The 15,371-nt window shown below is 40.6% G+C and overlaps 2 pseudogenes; both read right to left on the reverse strand.

Moving 5' to 3' along the window:
- Window positions 1-1,045: 1,045 nt before the first annotated feature.
- LOC136117943 (protein DDI1 homolog 2-like) overlaps window positions 1,046-15,371 on the reverse strand; it is a 136,083-nt pseudogene continuing 121,757 nt past the window's right edge.
- On the reverse strand, window positions 4,570-6,432 carry LOC136132340 (regulatory solute carrier protein family 1 member 1-like; annotated as a pseudogene).

The raw sequence follows: 15,371 nt of genomic DNA on the forward strand, positions 1-15,371 counted from the left end.
AGGGAGAGGTGGTTGGGGGAGGGACGGAGTGGGAGGTTGCGATTAGCAGATGCAAACTATTATATATAGGATGGATAAACAACAAGGTCCTATTGTATAGCACTGGGAACTATATTCAATATCCTGTGATACACCATAATGGAAAAGAATATGAAAAAGAATGTATATATGTATAACCGAATCACTTTGCTGTACAGCAGAAATTAACACAACATTGTAAATCAACTGTACTTCAATTAAAAAATTAGAAATAAAACAATTAAAAAGAGGAAGTGTTTTTATTGGTCATTGCCTGTTTTCTTTGCTAGAATATAAGGACAGGAATCTTCTTCCCTTTTGTTAATTGAGGTATCCCAAGAACCTAACAACACATGATAAGTGCTCCATAAATATTTGCTGAGTGAATGAATAAGATTTGTCTGAATCAAGGCCACTGTCTTCCTGGTAGGTGATTCCACCAGGCTTTCTCTGTCATTAGTATTGCAAATTTTCAGTGGGAAGAGAGTTAAACTCCTGTCAATAACTCCTTCTTCTGCATTCTCATAGCAATTTAGAAAATACTTATATGGGTGGCAATTCTGTACATTATAATCATCTCTTTTATTATATACATGTGTGACTCTTCCATTATAATAGCAGCTCCAAAAGTCCAAGTCAATGTTTCTGTTTTGCTTTAATGTTTATTTCCTTTTTAAAAGTAGTATTTCATTTATTTTTTATTATTTATTATCATGAATGTGTCACATGGAAAGTATTTGTCTTTGGCTGTGTCCCTTAGCCCAGTGCAAGCCCATTTGCAACAGGTGTGATGGCCAAATCTACATTCTAGGTCTCATTTTCCCTTGTGTCCTAGGCCCTGGCAAGAGTTCAGACTCAATACATGCTTATGAAAGGAACAGTGCTGACTTTGCCTTTGAAAACTCTGGAGAGATTTCAGCAAAGCTCAAAGGAAGAGAAGCTGAATTTCTTCCTAAAATTTTGCATGGTCTCTGCTCCCCACACACATACGGTAGCTTATAATCTTGGTCTTTGCACTAGTCACCTGTCAAAGCAAATCTTTCTTAAAGGGGCTTAAGCAGGAGGCCAGCCCAAGACTTGACTTTGACAAGCTGCGTGTCTGAGTGAGGCTGACCATGTTCTTGGCTTTGGCTGTCCCGTCTTGTGACTCAGAAATAACCTGAAACCCTCGGATGTCACAAGCTTTGAGCAGTTCTGCTAAAGTGATTGACAAATCTTTTCCAGGACAGCCTGAGACACCCCGACACCGTTTAACTGGCACATTGACAGTGATGATCAAATTAAATAGCTTTCCTTAAGTTTCACTGTCACCAAGGCAGAAGTAATCCTGAAAACACGGGCCTTGAGAAAAATATGCTTGGAACATACTTTGGCTTCTTAATAGGGCATTATATTTCTAGTTTGCTAAAAGGCTTCAGGCTGCTGGCATAAACACAAGTGCCACTATATTGCAACCACTAAGAAATAAACAGAAAGCTACAACAAACAAGGCCGGCACATCCTGAACTGATTTTCTGTGGAAACTCCCTAGGGGTCCAAGGTTGCATAAAACTCAACAGGAGAGGACTGCCAACCCATCCAAACCCTCTTTACTCAATATAGGATTCTGTAATGTTTGAGTTTGCCAGTTGTTGCTTGCAGAATTAATGTACCATTCAGATGCTTCATAGAAAGTAGTTTTCATTGGGGCAGCTCCTTCAGGGATAGTTGGAGGTCAGAGTGTTTTTCTAGAACCCTCTGCCTTGAGCGTTGGGGCCAACTGGCCAAAACACCAGGCAACATTCTTCCAGTCAATCAAGGTCAAAGCTTCAGGTGAAACATATATTTTTGTGTGTATTATGTATGTATGTTTGTACTATGTAGTATGGGATAGAGAATCTTTGTCCCAGAGGGCAAAGGGAAATTATGCTGCCTCCTAGTGGCGGAGAGGGTGGAAAATTGAGAGAAACAGCCATTTAGAATAGGCTGGAGTAATTGGAGAGGATCTCAGACTCCAAATAAACATACAAACTCTACCCCTCCCTGCCTTTGAAAATCTGACTCTATGCAATGCAAGGTATCCCTTTCTAAAAATCTATGCAGCCTCACTTGGTAGCCCATTCGAATCCACTGACCAACATATTTTGTACTCCTTCCTATGTGCTTGAACATGTATGTAGAATCATAGAGGAAATATTAGGCAGGACTTCTGCCCTCAGGAAATGTATGTATAATTCAGTAGGAGGGACCAGCTTGTACCTTAGAGCAATTAGAATAAGCAAGTTTTCATCTGTGTGGCTCAGTTTATAGGTCAACAGTCTAATTTTCCTTTGGCCCCTCTGTCTACTTTCAAAGATTTTCATAATCTGGTTTCCCACTCATATTCCACCTAACCAAATTTCTTGCCACTTCTCTCTTATATTTTATGTTCCAGCCACTCTTGGAGCTGTCTTAAGGGTGGCTAGTCCCCTCAGGGAGCCAATCTGTAAGGCTTTCTAACACATCACTAGAAATCTAGCAAGGTGTAGAGGATAGAATTGTCAGAACAACTCAAGGAGCAGATATTTTGTGAGGTCCTGTGATAAACTGCTAAGGAGAGGGAGTGATACCCCCCAGGGACCTGTGTAACAGTAGAAGATTTCTAAATTTTTGCACAATTTTGTTGAACTGAGTCAGAGGCCAAGGAATAGACTTGCTTGGGACAATTGAGATGAGGAATTGCATGTTGCCATCGAAGAGCCCTCCTAATTTCCTTTGAAAAAAGTTAAAGGAAACTGGTTAAAAGTGAGCTGAAACCTAAATGTCCATCGACAGATGAATGGATAAAGAAGATATGGTACATATTGTACAATGGAATATTACTCAGCCATTAAAAAGAATGAAATAATGCCATTTGCAGCAACATGGATGGACCTGGAGGTTATCAGGCTAAGTGAAGTAAGTCAGAAAGAGAAAGACAAATATCATATGATATCACTTATATGCAGAATCTTAAAAAAATGATACAAATGAGCTTATTTACAAAACAGAAACAGACTCACAAACTTAGAGAATGAACTTATGGTTACCAGTGGGGAAGGGTTGAGGGGGGGGATAAATTGGGAGCTTGGGATTGACATGTACACACTGTTATATTTAAAATAGATAACCAAAAAGGACCTACCATAAAAAATAAAAAATAGAAATAAAAATAAAATAAAAGTGAGCTAAGAGGGTCTGGTTATGGGTTACTGAACTACCTGTAGTTCTCTGGATTTCCCATGCCATCTCATGCCTCTGTGCTTTAAACAGATTTGCCTGGAACCACTCCGTTGATAGTCTATACCAAGTTAATCTCAAAACTCAACAAAACCTATTGCCTCCTCCAGAAAATCATCCCTGACTCCATACTGTACTCTGTATTAGATGCCCAACCTTTGTCTTCCATAGCTGTCTATGCACATCTCTTACCACAGCACTGTGTTATAATAAGCTATTGCTGCATCTGACCCCTTCACTAGGCTGCAAGTTTCCTTATAGGTATGTATTGTGTCTCATTTTTCTATATACACCCAGCATCTCTCCTAGCTCCTGGCTATTTCTGGTATTGGTGCCCTTTTATAAGACTAGGAAATAGAGAGATCACTAAGAATGCCTGAGGAGTTGGATTCATAGAAAAACACTTGGGTTAGATTTTGGTCAATAGGTAAGTAGGATTTGAAAGCTCAGGGGATGTCCTTCCTGCAAATAGAGTGATCCAGAGCATGAGTATGTGAAACAAACAGTAAAGGACACAAGCTCAACTGTGAGAAGCAAACGTTTTTTCCATATATCTAATGAAGATCTAACAAAGTCCATTTCCTTTTTCTCAGTCCTTCCCAGAAGGTCAGAGAAATAAAAATATGGTATAAATGTGCAATTGGAATTGTAAGCAGACAGAACCTTGTTTGCCATTCCAGCTATGAAATCAAGTCTTCTCAGGAGCTGTATGAATTCAGAGGACAAGATCCTTCTTAAGACATCCCCTTCCCCTGATTCCCCATGAAAGTCCCTAAACAGAGAGGTCTTGTTCATGTGGTATCACAGCTCAGAGTTGAAATAGCTAGAGGTTGACCAGAATAGCGGGTCCTTGACCTCTCACCCTTTCCCATCCATAGGCCTCAGCTTACTCTTGGTGGTCTGTCTGTTCCTCAAGCCCTGGATGATTTTGCAGACAATGTAGGATTTACTTTGTTTTATTTTTATTTTTACTTTTTATGCTATACACAATACCATCAATTTTATTCCAGATTACATTATCTTAATGATAATAAAAAGCTTTTGTATGCACATACTGCCAATACATTTTAAAAGGCCCAAATTTTAACAAACAGAATAGACAAATCCATCAAATAGACAATCCATCTAGACAAACAGACAAATCCAGTCGAGAGATCAAAAATTACTTTGGCCAAAAAAAATATTAAAAAAAAATCTGGCTCAACATTCTGCTTGCAGGTTTCTACATATACTGTATACGCAGTGAGTGTGTGTGTGCATGTGTGTCGCTTTTTTTTAAGGGAATGGAGTAATGTCTAGCCCACTTTTCCACGGTTATGTAGGAACTACAATGTTCTTTGCTAGCAAAACAATAAGTGCAAGGTCTGCATTTCCACCAACTCGATGCAAAGCCCCAAGAGTTTCCTGCAAAGGAAAGCCAGCACGGAGAATCTGGTCAATGTCTGCAGCAGGAAAAATTAATTGTGTAAGAAAAGAGGGACTTGATGATGGATGGCTGGTAGGTGGCTCAAATTCTAGAAGTGGCCCTGCAGCTGCAGAACATTTTCTCTGGTCTCAGGCCTGTCTGTCACTGGATTCTGTGTGCCCTGACCTGAATCTTTAACCAACGTGATACTGGATGATAAGGACTCAGTTTGCTCAGAAGTCTGATTGAGCGCATCCTCCTCACTTGCTAAAAGTCTAGGTGAAATTTCTACACCTAAGGTGCAGTGTAGTTAATTAGACATTTTAGCTGAGGCTAGAGTGACAGAACTGCTCTCATTTATTGATTCCCTAGATTTGGGGACACCTTCCTTATCAGTTAACAGGCTATCACACGGACCCCTGAAGTTAATATTTTCTACATCTTCTACTCCAGCATCAGTTGAAGTGTCTGTTAATTCTTCTGTCTTCACTGATACAGATATGGCCTGATGAAAGGAGACTTGTGAACACTGTTCACTCTGGGTAGCTGTAAGATGCTCATTTGGGGACCATCTTTCAGAAAGGTCCTTAATACCTGTTTGGCCCTTAGTTACTATCTCTGATTGACAGATAACTTCTTCAGATGTGTTTTCTCAAGCTGGTTTACTATTAATGACCAAAAGTTCATGAAGTTCCTTCAAGGCTGCTGTTATAGATGAGCAAGATTCCTCTGTTGACTCTGCAGAGGGCTGACAACTGCCACAGAGACTTAAAGATGAGGGCAATTCCCATATTCTTTATTTGTTCCAGACATTTCAACATTACTTTCTAGAAGCTGTAAATCCTGAGTGGAAATGGAATTACTCAATATTTCAGAGGAAAGGTTACATTCTGATGTTTCTACTTCCACCAAGGGATTATCTAAGGTGAGATCAGATGCACCGATGTTCTCGACACTGGTATTTTGACTGCCAGCTGAAATAAGCACAGCAACTAGGGACTGTTCTACTGTACCTACTTCCACAAGTGTTTCTGAATTTGAGCAGCCAAAGCATCTTGAAGGTAGAATATTTTTCTCTGTACCTGGAAGGTCCCCATTCTGCTGTAAACTGTCTCCTTTCATTGTAGCTTCCAAATCAACTCTTCTTTGTTGTTTTTCTCCAAGAATTTCAAGGTCCCCTCTGTTATAAAGATGTTCTTGGTTATGTGGAGCATTTTGTTGTTTAACCTCATGCTGTTCATTCCTCGATTCTTCATGCTGCTGAAGGCCATTTACCTGAATCAGGTACTGATATTCTGGAGGTCAACCATTTTCACTGATAAGCCTCTGTGGTTCTTGCATCCTAGTAAGCTGTGACAAATAATCTAGCTTCCTGTCTTGTGTGGAGATGAGATTTGAGGCCCTGGGTGCTTCTTTCAGCAGATTTCTCTAGATTTCTGCAACAATGACTTCTTCAAGTGTATTCTGCAAAGGCGTAGCTGGACTCTGGTTTGCTGAGCATTGTCTGTTGAGGAAGCACAATCAGAAAGATCCTGTAGAGGAAGATGTTCTTTCTTTTCAGAGCTTATCTGGAATTCAGCTGAAGCCTCCAAAGCCTTCACAGCTTTAGGTTCAATGCTGTCTGGGTCACTGGGCTTGATGGCGTAGACTGAAGCAGAGACAGAGTGAGCGAGACTTGTAGGATTACCAATCTCAGGACTCTGTCCTGAAGGATGGGCTTTATGGTTAAATCCACCTTTTCTCTCTTCTGGGGCCCACTCCAGCTGCAGTACACACACACGACATGCATCATGACTTCTGACGCTCTGCATCCTCTACAGATTTCTGAAGGGCTTCTGCTAATTCTTGGTCTGCAACCTCCTTTGGACGTATTTCCTCTTGCCTGGCCACGTATGCCAACTGGGCACACTCTGGTAACTCCCTCTCCAGAAGGAAGGTGGTCTGTGAGCCTGTGGTGCTGATCACGAGTACATTTTTCTTGAGGTCAGTGGAACACTGATGCCATTTCAGCATGTCCAGTGCCAGAACCATGTCCATGGGCTCTTCCTCAAGTATAGAGAAGGAATACGCCAAGAAATCGCCTTCAATTTTTACCTGAATTAGATGTACCCTTCCAGTAATCTTCTGGGTGTCCACCAACGGTCCATCAGCCTCATTATTTTGGGCTGGCCAAAAGGTTCATTCGGTTTTTTCTGTAAGATGGCTCTAGTAGTACTTAGTTGTCTTTAACGTCATTCTAAACAATTTTGTTAGATTGTATGTGACAGCTGTCACAGCAGCACGCATTTTAAAAAAGACATCAAAATTGATGAATTTTTGTGTACCCAGTTCAATACTGAAGATTAATTTTTGGCATATTATGCTTGATTACTTCAAGAAAGGCAAAAACGCAACTGAAACGCAAAAAAAAAAATGATTTGTGCAGTGTATGGAGAAGGTGCTGTGACTGAAGAATATGTCAAAAGAGGTTTGTGAAGTTTTGTGCTGGAAATTTCTCGCTGGAGTATGCTCCACAGTTGGGTAGACCAGTTGAAGTTGATAGCGATCAAATCAAGACATTAATTGAGAACAGTCAACACTATACCACGCAGGAGATAGCCGACATACTCAAAATATCCAAATCAAGCGTTGAAAATCATTACACCAACTTGGTTATGTTAATCACTTTGATGTCTGGGTTCCACATAAGTTAAGTGAAAAAAATCTTCTTGACTGTATTTCCGCATGCAATTCTCTATTGAAACGTAATGAAAATGTTCTGTTTTTAAAACAAATTGTGACGGGCGATGAAAAGTGGATACTGTACAATAACGTGGAACAGAAGAAATCGTGGAGCAAGTGAAATGAACCACCACCAACCACATCAAAGGCCGGTCGTCTTCCAAAGAAGGTGATGTTGTGCATATGGTGGGACTGGGAGGGAGTCCTCTATTATGAGCTCCTTCTGGAAAACCAAACAATTAATTCCAAAAAGTACTGCTCTCAATTAGACCAACTGAAAGCAGCACTCGACAAAAAGCATCCAGAACTAGTCAACAGAAAATGCATAATCTTCCATGAGGATAACGCAAGACCACATGTTTCTTTGATGACCAGACAAAAACTGTTACAGCTTGGCTGGGAAATTCCAATTCATCTACCGTATTCACCAGACATTGCACCTTCAGATTTCCATTTATTTAGGTCTTTACAAAATTCTCTTAATGGAAAAAAATTCAATTCCCTGGAAGACTGTAAAAGGTACCGGGAACAATTCTTTGCTCAAAAAGATAAAACGTTTTGGGAAGATGGAATTATGAAGTTGCCTGAAAAATGGCAAAAGGTAGTGGAACAAAAGGGTGAATACATTGTTCAATAAAGTCCTTGGTGAAAATGTGTCTTTTAGTTTTACTTAAAAACCGAAGGCATTTTTTTGTCCAACCCAATATTACACCTTTCTGCATAAGCTTGGCTCATACTGGTCATCTGGGCACCTGAATCAACAAAGGCTTTCAAAGGATGTCCATTCACTTTGCAGTTAATATAAAGCACCACTACTCAGCAAAAACTTTCCAGACCCTCTTCCATAGCTATTGTCATGTTTTCCTCAATGTTCTGTTGCCTTATATCTTCTTCTATCTTTGCCTGAGCTCCAAGATCAAAAGGATCTGCAGAAAAGAGATGAATCCTTTCTTGCTCTCTCCAGGCTCGGTCCTGTTGCTGCTCCACCAGGATCCTAGAAGATTTCTCAAGATCTCCTCTGAGCAGAGCATCTGCCAGGGTGGACTGCATTCCTCCAGCAAGGACAGCTCGTGGGGGAGTTGGCCAGCAAAAGGTATCAGAACAAGGCTGGACTGTCCAAGCCCTGATGAAGCTATTTTTCCAGGAGATGAGTGGGACTGCTGGGTTCCTGGTGGCTGGCACTTCCCAGAGTTGGTTTTTTTTGTTTGTCTTTTGTTTCTTTTTTTCTTATGAACGTTGATTTTTATTAGGAGGTGGGTTTTTTATACACATGAGTAAAATAGGCTATAAAAAGAAGCTTTGGCTATTTGGGGTCTTTTGTGTTTCCATACAAATAAACCCACACACATATGGTCACCTTATCTTTGATAAAGGAGGCAGGAATGTACAGTGGAGAAAGGACAGCCTCTTCAATAAGTGGTGCTGGGAAAACTGGACAGGTACATGTAAAAGTATGAGATTAGATCACTCCCTAACACCATACACAAAAATAAGCTCAAAATGGATTAAAGACCTAAATGTAAGGCCAGAAACTATCAAACTCTTAGAGGAAAACATAGACAGAACGCTCTATGACATAAATCACAGCAAGATCCTTTTTGACCCACCTCCTAGAGAAATGGAAATAAAAACAAAAATAAACAAATGGGACCTAATGAAACTTCAAAGCTTTTACACAGCAAAGGAAACCATAAACAAGACCAAAAGACAACCCTCAGAATGGGAGAAAATATTTGCAGATGAAGCAACTGACAAAGGATTAATCTCCAAAATTTATAAGCAGCTCATACAGCTCAATAACAGAAAAACAAACAACCCAATCCAAAAATGGGCAGAAGACCTAAATAGACATTTCTCCAAAGAAGATATACAGACTGCCAACAAACACATGAAAGAATGCTCAACATCATTAATCATTAGAGAAATGCAAATCAAAACTACAATGAGATATCATCTCACACCAGTCAGATGGCCATCATCAAAAAATCTGGAAACCATAAATGCTGGAGAGGGTGTGGAGAAAAGGAAACACTCTTGCACTGCTGGTGGGGATGTGAATTGGTACAGCCACTATGGAGAACAGTATGGAGGTTCCTTAAAAAACTACAAATAGGACTACCATATGACCCAGCAATCCCACTACTGGGCATATGCCCTGAGAAAACCATAATTCAAAAAGAGTCATGTACCAAATTGTTCATTGTAGCTCTATTTACAATAGCCCGGAGATGGAAACAACCTAAGTGTCTGTCATCAGATGAATGGATAAAGATGTGGTACATATATACAATGGAATATTACTCAGCCATAAAAAGAAACGAAATTGAGCTATTTGTAATGAGGTGGATAGACCTAGAGTCTGTCATACAAAGTGAAGTAAGTCAGAAAGAGAAAGACAAATACCGTATGCTAACACATATATACGGAATTTAAGAAAAAAAAATGCCATGAAGAACCTAGGCGTAAGACAGGAATAAAGACACAGACCTACTAGAGAATGGACTTGAGGATATGGGAAGGGGGAAGGGTAAGCTGTGACAAAGCGAGAGAGGCATGGACATATATACACTACCAAACGTAAGGTAGATAGCTAGTGGGAAGCAGCCACATAGCACAGGGAGATCAGCTCGGTGCTTTGTAACTGCCTGGAGGGGTGGGATAGGGAGGGTGGGAGGGAGAGAGACGCAAGAGGGAAGAGATATGGGAACATATGTATATGTATAACTGATTCACTTTGTTATAAAGCAGAAACTAACACCATTGTAAAGCAATTATACTCCAATAAAGATGTAAAAAAGAAGTACCTCAAAATAAAATGGCTCTTAGCATATCTCCCCTCTCCTTTCACACTTCTCACTTTGGGAAGTACTGCTGACTGAAAATATCCAATCATATTCCTTTGAAGAAAGCCTTTTGATAAACTACGCAAGTCTATTCGGGGTAAGTTTGGGAACTGCACGGAAAGTCAAGGGTCTGCATTCTCCTTCTTTCGTTAAAATCCCAACGTGGCCATCTTTTAAGACTTAAGCAGCCAGTAATCCCTGGTGGTCTGGGGGGGCCCTCTCAGTGGAGACGATCTGGCCCTCGGCGGCTGGGATGCCGACTCGAGATCGCACGGCGCGGAAGTTGCGCAGCTCCAAGTCAGCGTCGACCTGGAGGGAAAAGGTCACCTGGAGGGGAAAGGTCACCTGGAGGGGAAAGGTCACCTGGAGGGAAAAGGTCACCTCGAGGAGTTCCATCCGCACACGGTACACGGTGAGCGGCACGGCCCGGACCCGACCCAGCTCGGCTCAGCGTGGCCTCGGCTCGGAGCGGCAGGGCGGCGCGGGGCCTGATTGGTGCTTCAAGAGGAGGGCGCCGGCCGCTGGCTCGCCCGCTCGCCCCTTCCCTCGCTCGCACACGCTCAGGTACGCCCTCCGTCCCGCCCTCAGCGGCAAGCGCGGTAGCCACCACCGGCCTGCGAAGGCCTCTCAGGGTTTACTTGAAAGAGTGCTGCTCGGGGCTGTTATCTATCTGGTTAAGTAGATGAAGCGTGGAAAGACTCTATGCTAACACATATATATGGAATCTAAAAAAAAAAAATTGTTCTGAAGAACCTAGGGGCAGGACAGGAATAAAGACGCAGACGCAGAGAATGGATTTGAGGACACAGGGAGGGGGAAGGGTAAGCTGGGACGAAGTGAGAGAGTGGCATGGACGTATATACATTACCAAATGTAAAACAGATAGGTAGTGGGAAGAAGCCGCATAGCACAGGGAGATCAGCTCAGTGCTTTGTGACCACCTAGAGGGGTGGGATAGGGAGGGTGGGAGGGAGGGAGACGCAAGAGGGAAGAGATGTGGGAACGTATGTATATGTCTAACTGATTCACTTTGTTATAAAGCAGAAACTAGCACACCATTGTAAAGCAATTATACTCCAAATAAGATGGTAAAAAAAAAGTATTGATTAATACTTCCTTTTCTACTTGTGACATTGTTATTCTGAAACAGAAAGAGAAACTAGAGTTTTCTGTTTCTGGAGACTGTAGAAGAGAGGGGAAGAAAAGGAGGGACACACCCCTACTTACGAGAAAGAGTGAAACGATAAATTTGACATTGCCATGAGACACTTTTCTGGAAAAACAACTTTTAGACCATGTTCTAAGACAGGAAGCATTATATCCATACTTTTAAACTGCTTCACCTGCCTCTTCAGTGCCGAGCAGATGAAGATGTGTTTAGAGAGCTGACCCTAAGCTCTACACAAATCTTAATAATCAAAAATGGATTAAATGGATCATAGGCCTAGATGTAAAAGCTAATACTATAAGACTTCTAGAAGAAAACATAGGTGAAAATTTTTGTGACCTTAGGTAAGGCCAAAACTTCTTAGATTTAACACACAAAAAATAAACCATAAAAGGGGAATTCTCTGGTGGTCCAGTGGTTAGGGATCCACACTCTCACTTCTGAGGGCGAGGGCCTAGGGTTCGATCCCTGGTCAGGGAACTAAGACCCCACAAGCTGCGTGGCCAAAAAAATAAATAAATAAAACTTTAAAAAATATATTTTAAAAAAAGTCAACTGTTTAAAATAAAAAATAAATCATAAAAGGAAAAATTGATGAATTGGATTTCATCAAAATTAAACATTTTAATTTCATAAAAATCATTTACTCTTTGACAAAAATGTCAATTGCATTGATTAATTCATTTAAAATAGTTATTAAATGTCTATTATGTGCCAACACCCTTCTAGGTGTTGAATTATGGCAATGAATTGGATTCCCTCTATTATACTGGACTGTCACAGGAAAATGAACATTTTAAAAATGTTTTCAACAAAGGAAAAACACAAAGCAGAGAAAGTTTATTAACACAAACATCCTTGCCATATGTTTTAAGTTTTTTGCTTAAGTACATGGACAGGATGCAGTACCAGGAAATAATGGGAAAATACTGAGAAATAAGTATGTGTATTATCATTTGGTATTTGTTGAATCTTGTATCATTTGAGCCAGAATCCTGGGGATGTGGATGCAGGATAAAGAACATTAGAGCTTTGGAGAATGGTCTGAGGCCACATTTCACTCCATATTATTTATTGTACTGTGGGAGTTGAACGTCAAGCAACCACAGATTAGATGATTAGTTCCTTCCATGAGCTGTGGGATCGCAGACTGTGATGAAAATGCCTATCTTGTAGAGTTGTAAGGATTAATGAGGTAATAAGTGTGCAGTGCATAGCTATACCTCAATAAATGGAAACTCACTGGATGATGATGATGATGGTAATAAAATCCACTCAGGTTCCAAAAGCTGACCAGGACTGAGAAGATCACCTGTTATTTTTGAGAAATGTGCCTCTTCCACTAGGGTCTATGGGAGGAATGGGGCACTTCCTTTCCTCTCCCCATCCTGTGCCCATGACAGGTATCACTAACCAACCCACCACAGCACTGTTCAGTTAGCCTGGATCAGACTTCAAAGTCCTCTCCAGGCAGACAAATCTGATCTGTTTACAGTTAGCACTGGAGATAAATGTATCTACCGTTCCTGATTTAGGGTTTAGTAGACAACTGAAGAAAGACTATAAATTTATTTTTCCTACAAAGTTAAAGGCCCAAGTTAGGCCTAAGGAGGGATGACTAGAGGTTCTAGAAGGTGTTTGGTCACAATGTAGTACAAGTTTATTTCCTAAATAATCAGTCACTGGTTGATTTGTTTTTTAATTTAGTTAAACTATGTTTTTCTGTTTGTTCTAAATGTGGAAGTAAACGATTAATCATTTACCCATCTCTTGGGATTTCTTGAAAGTAGGTCTTTGACTTTTCAGAGCCTAGAGCCACATACCCGCTGTCCCACCTTATAATTAGAAAGGTTGATCCTTAGGTTAGGAGGCCCTTGGGCTCTATCTGACAGGAAATAACTCCATGAGGCAGAAAGAAAACCTGTCAGGTCGATGTTCTGGTGATCTGACTCAGCTAAGGCAACGATGCTCAAAAGAGCAGAACCTCCCTTACAGCATGGTTCTCAGCCTTGGCTACTGCACAGGATCAACTGAGCAGTTTTTAAAAACCCTTATGACCAGGCATTGGCCCTGACCAACTATATCAGAGGCTCTGCAGATGCTGCCCTAGTGTCAGTATCTGAGTTAAAGCCAGGGTTGAGGACTATTTTCCTAAGGTGTTTGGAAATTTACAAGGAGTCTCTCTGGTGGCCCAATAATTGGGGCAGAGATATTACTGGCATTTCTCTTGGCAGAGATATGGGTTAGATGTCATAATGTCATAATATCTTATAATGCCTAGAACAATTCCCTCCCAATAAAAACATTGTCCCACCCTTTGAATGTCCTACCAGATACTGACACAGTTGAAAAATTTATATGATCTGGAACTTAACTCCACCTTACATATAAACACAAAGTATTATTTGCATGTTTTTAATTAATACACACTGAATTTTCCCAGAATATAATCAACATATAAATCAAGGTAAAATTGTACTTTATTTATTTAGAAATTTACTAGGAGTTTCTTATCTTGCCAGATAAACATATGACCAATATCAGTACTACTTGTGGTATTTGAATTGTCAGCATTTGTAGCTGTGGTTTCCATGGTGATTCTATACATAGGTGCCAGCATCTGATGATTTCATCATGCTTGAATATTTAGGTATTGCAATGTATACTACTTTATTATAATATACACTCATTTAATGTCTCTTTATGACTAAATATTGATTTTCAAATGTAGTGTGTTAGGTGGGTTATATAATCTGAATTTCATTTCAGGATAGTAAATGTGGTGTTATAAAAGATTTCTTATAAAAAAGGGGCCCTAGGGTTGAGATAGGGTTCAGAACTTCTGATCTAGGGATTCCCTTTGTGATTTATAATAAGGCACTTTCAGTTTGCCTCTCTGTTTATTGAGCATGGAAGTCCCAGCAAGCCCAGGACAGGGGTGTGTGTAACTTTGAGCAAGTTACTTAATGTCTCTAAGCTTCTGTTTCCTCATTCATGAAGATGGCATAATAATAGTACTTACCTCATAGAGCTTTCAGGAGAATTAAATGAGATCAATCAGGGAAAGCAAAGTTTCTGGCATGTAGGAAGCGCTGTGTTGACGATGACAATGATGATGATAAATTAAGTAGTACAATTCAGAAAGAGACCAAAGACTCTTTAATCCCTTTCTCAGCCAAGCACACCACTTTGTTTCTTTTCTCAAGATTGAACACTGCCTAGAGCAGATATCCAGAACACTCAGTCTTGCATGGAAGCATCTTGCTTCTTCTCTGCTTCTTCATTCTTGTAGTTGTTTTGAATAGTAGCCATGGCTGGAAACTCAGGATCTTTTTTTTTAACGCCTAAGGAACAGTTAGAGGTTTTATCATGGTGTCAGTGTTCTGGGATCTCTGAGACTTTGCACCTGGAGATATGCTACTTTGACTGTACGCTTTTAGGGTCTTTCAGAGTGGAGCCAGGCAGCACCTTTTTGTTTGTTTTTTCCACTGTCTTTTCATCTTACTATTACCCTTTTATCTCATCCTTGCCTCCATGTAAACTTGTGAGAGCTATGCCTTGTCTTTGGGAAAGTCTAAACTAGATGTTCTGTGCTCTTATGAACAGAAGGACTAAAACACTTCTTTCAGGGCTCATCCATAAATCTTAAAAGCCAGAACCATAGCATTCCCTTCCCATTACCACCGAACCCTGACTTTACTCACCTGGAGTACTATATTTCCTAGTGAAGAGACTCTATTTCCCTCATTCAGGAAGGACACTGTCTTCTGTTGCTGTCAGAGTCCATCCAGTCTATGCCATATAAACTGTCAAGTTTTGTAACCATAACAAACCAGGGTCTCTGTCCAGGAGCAATCCTCTATGTAATCCGGTTTTTCACTGTGAGGAACTTAAGTATCACAGTACGAAGTGGTGGGGAGGGGTCCATAGCCAGCTGTGGATTTCCAGCTGAGGAAGCACTGAAAAGGTAACATATTCA

Source organism: Phocoena phocoena, chromosome 1 (genome assembly GCF_963924675.1).
Source record: "Phocoena phocoena chromosome 1, mPhoPho1.1, whole genome shotgun sequence".
Classification (NCBI taxonomy): Eukaryota; Metazoa; Chordata; class Mammalia; order Artiodactyla; family Phocoenidae; genus Phocoena; species Phocoena phocoena.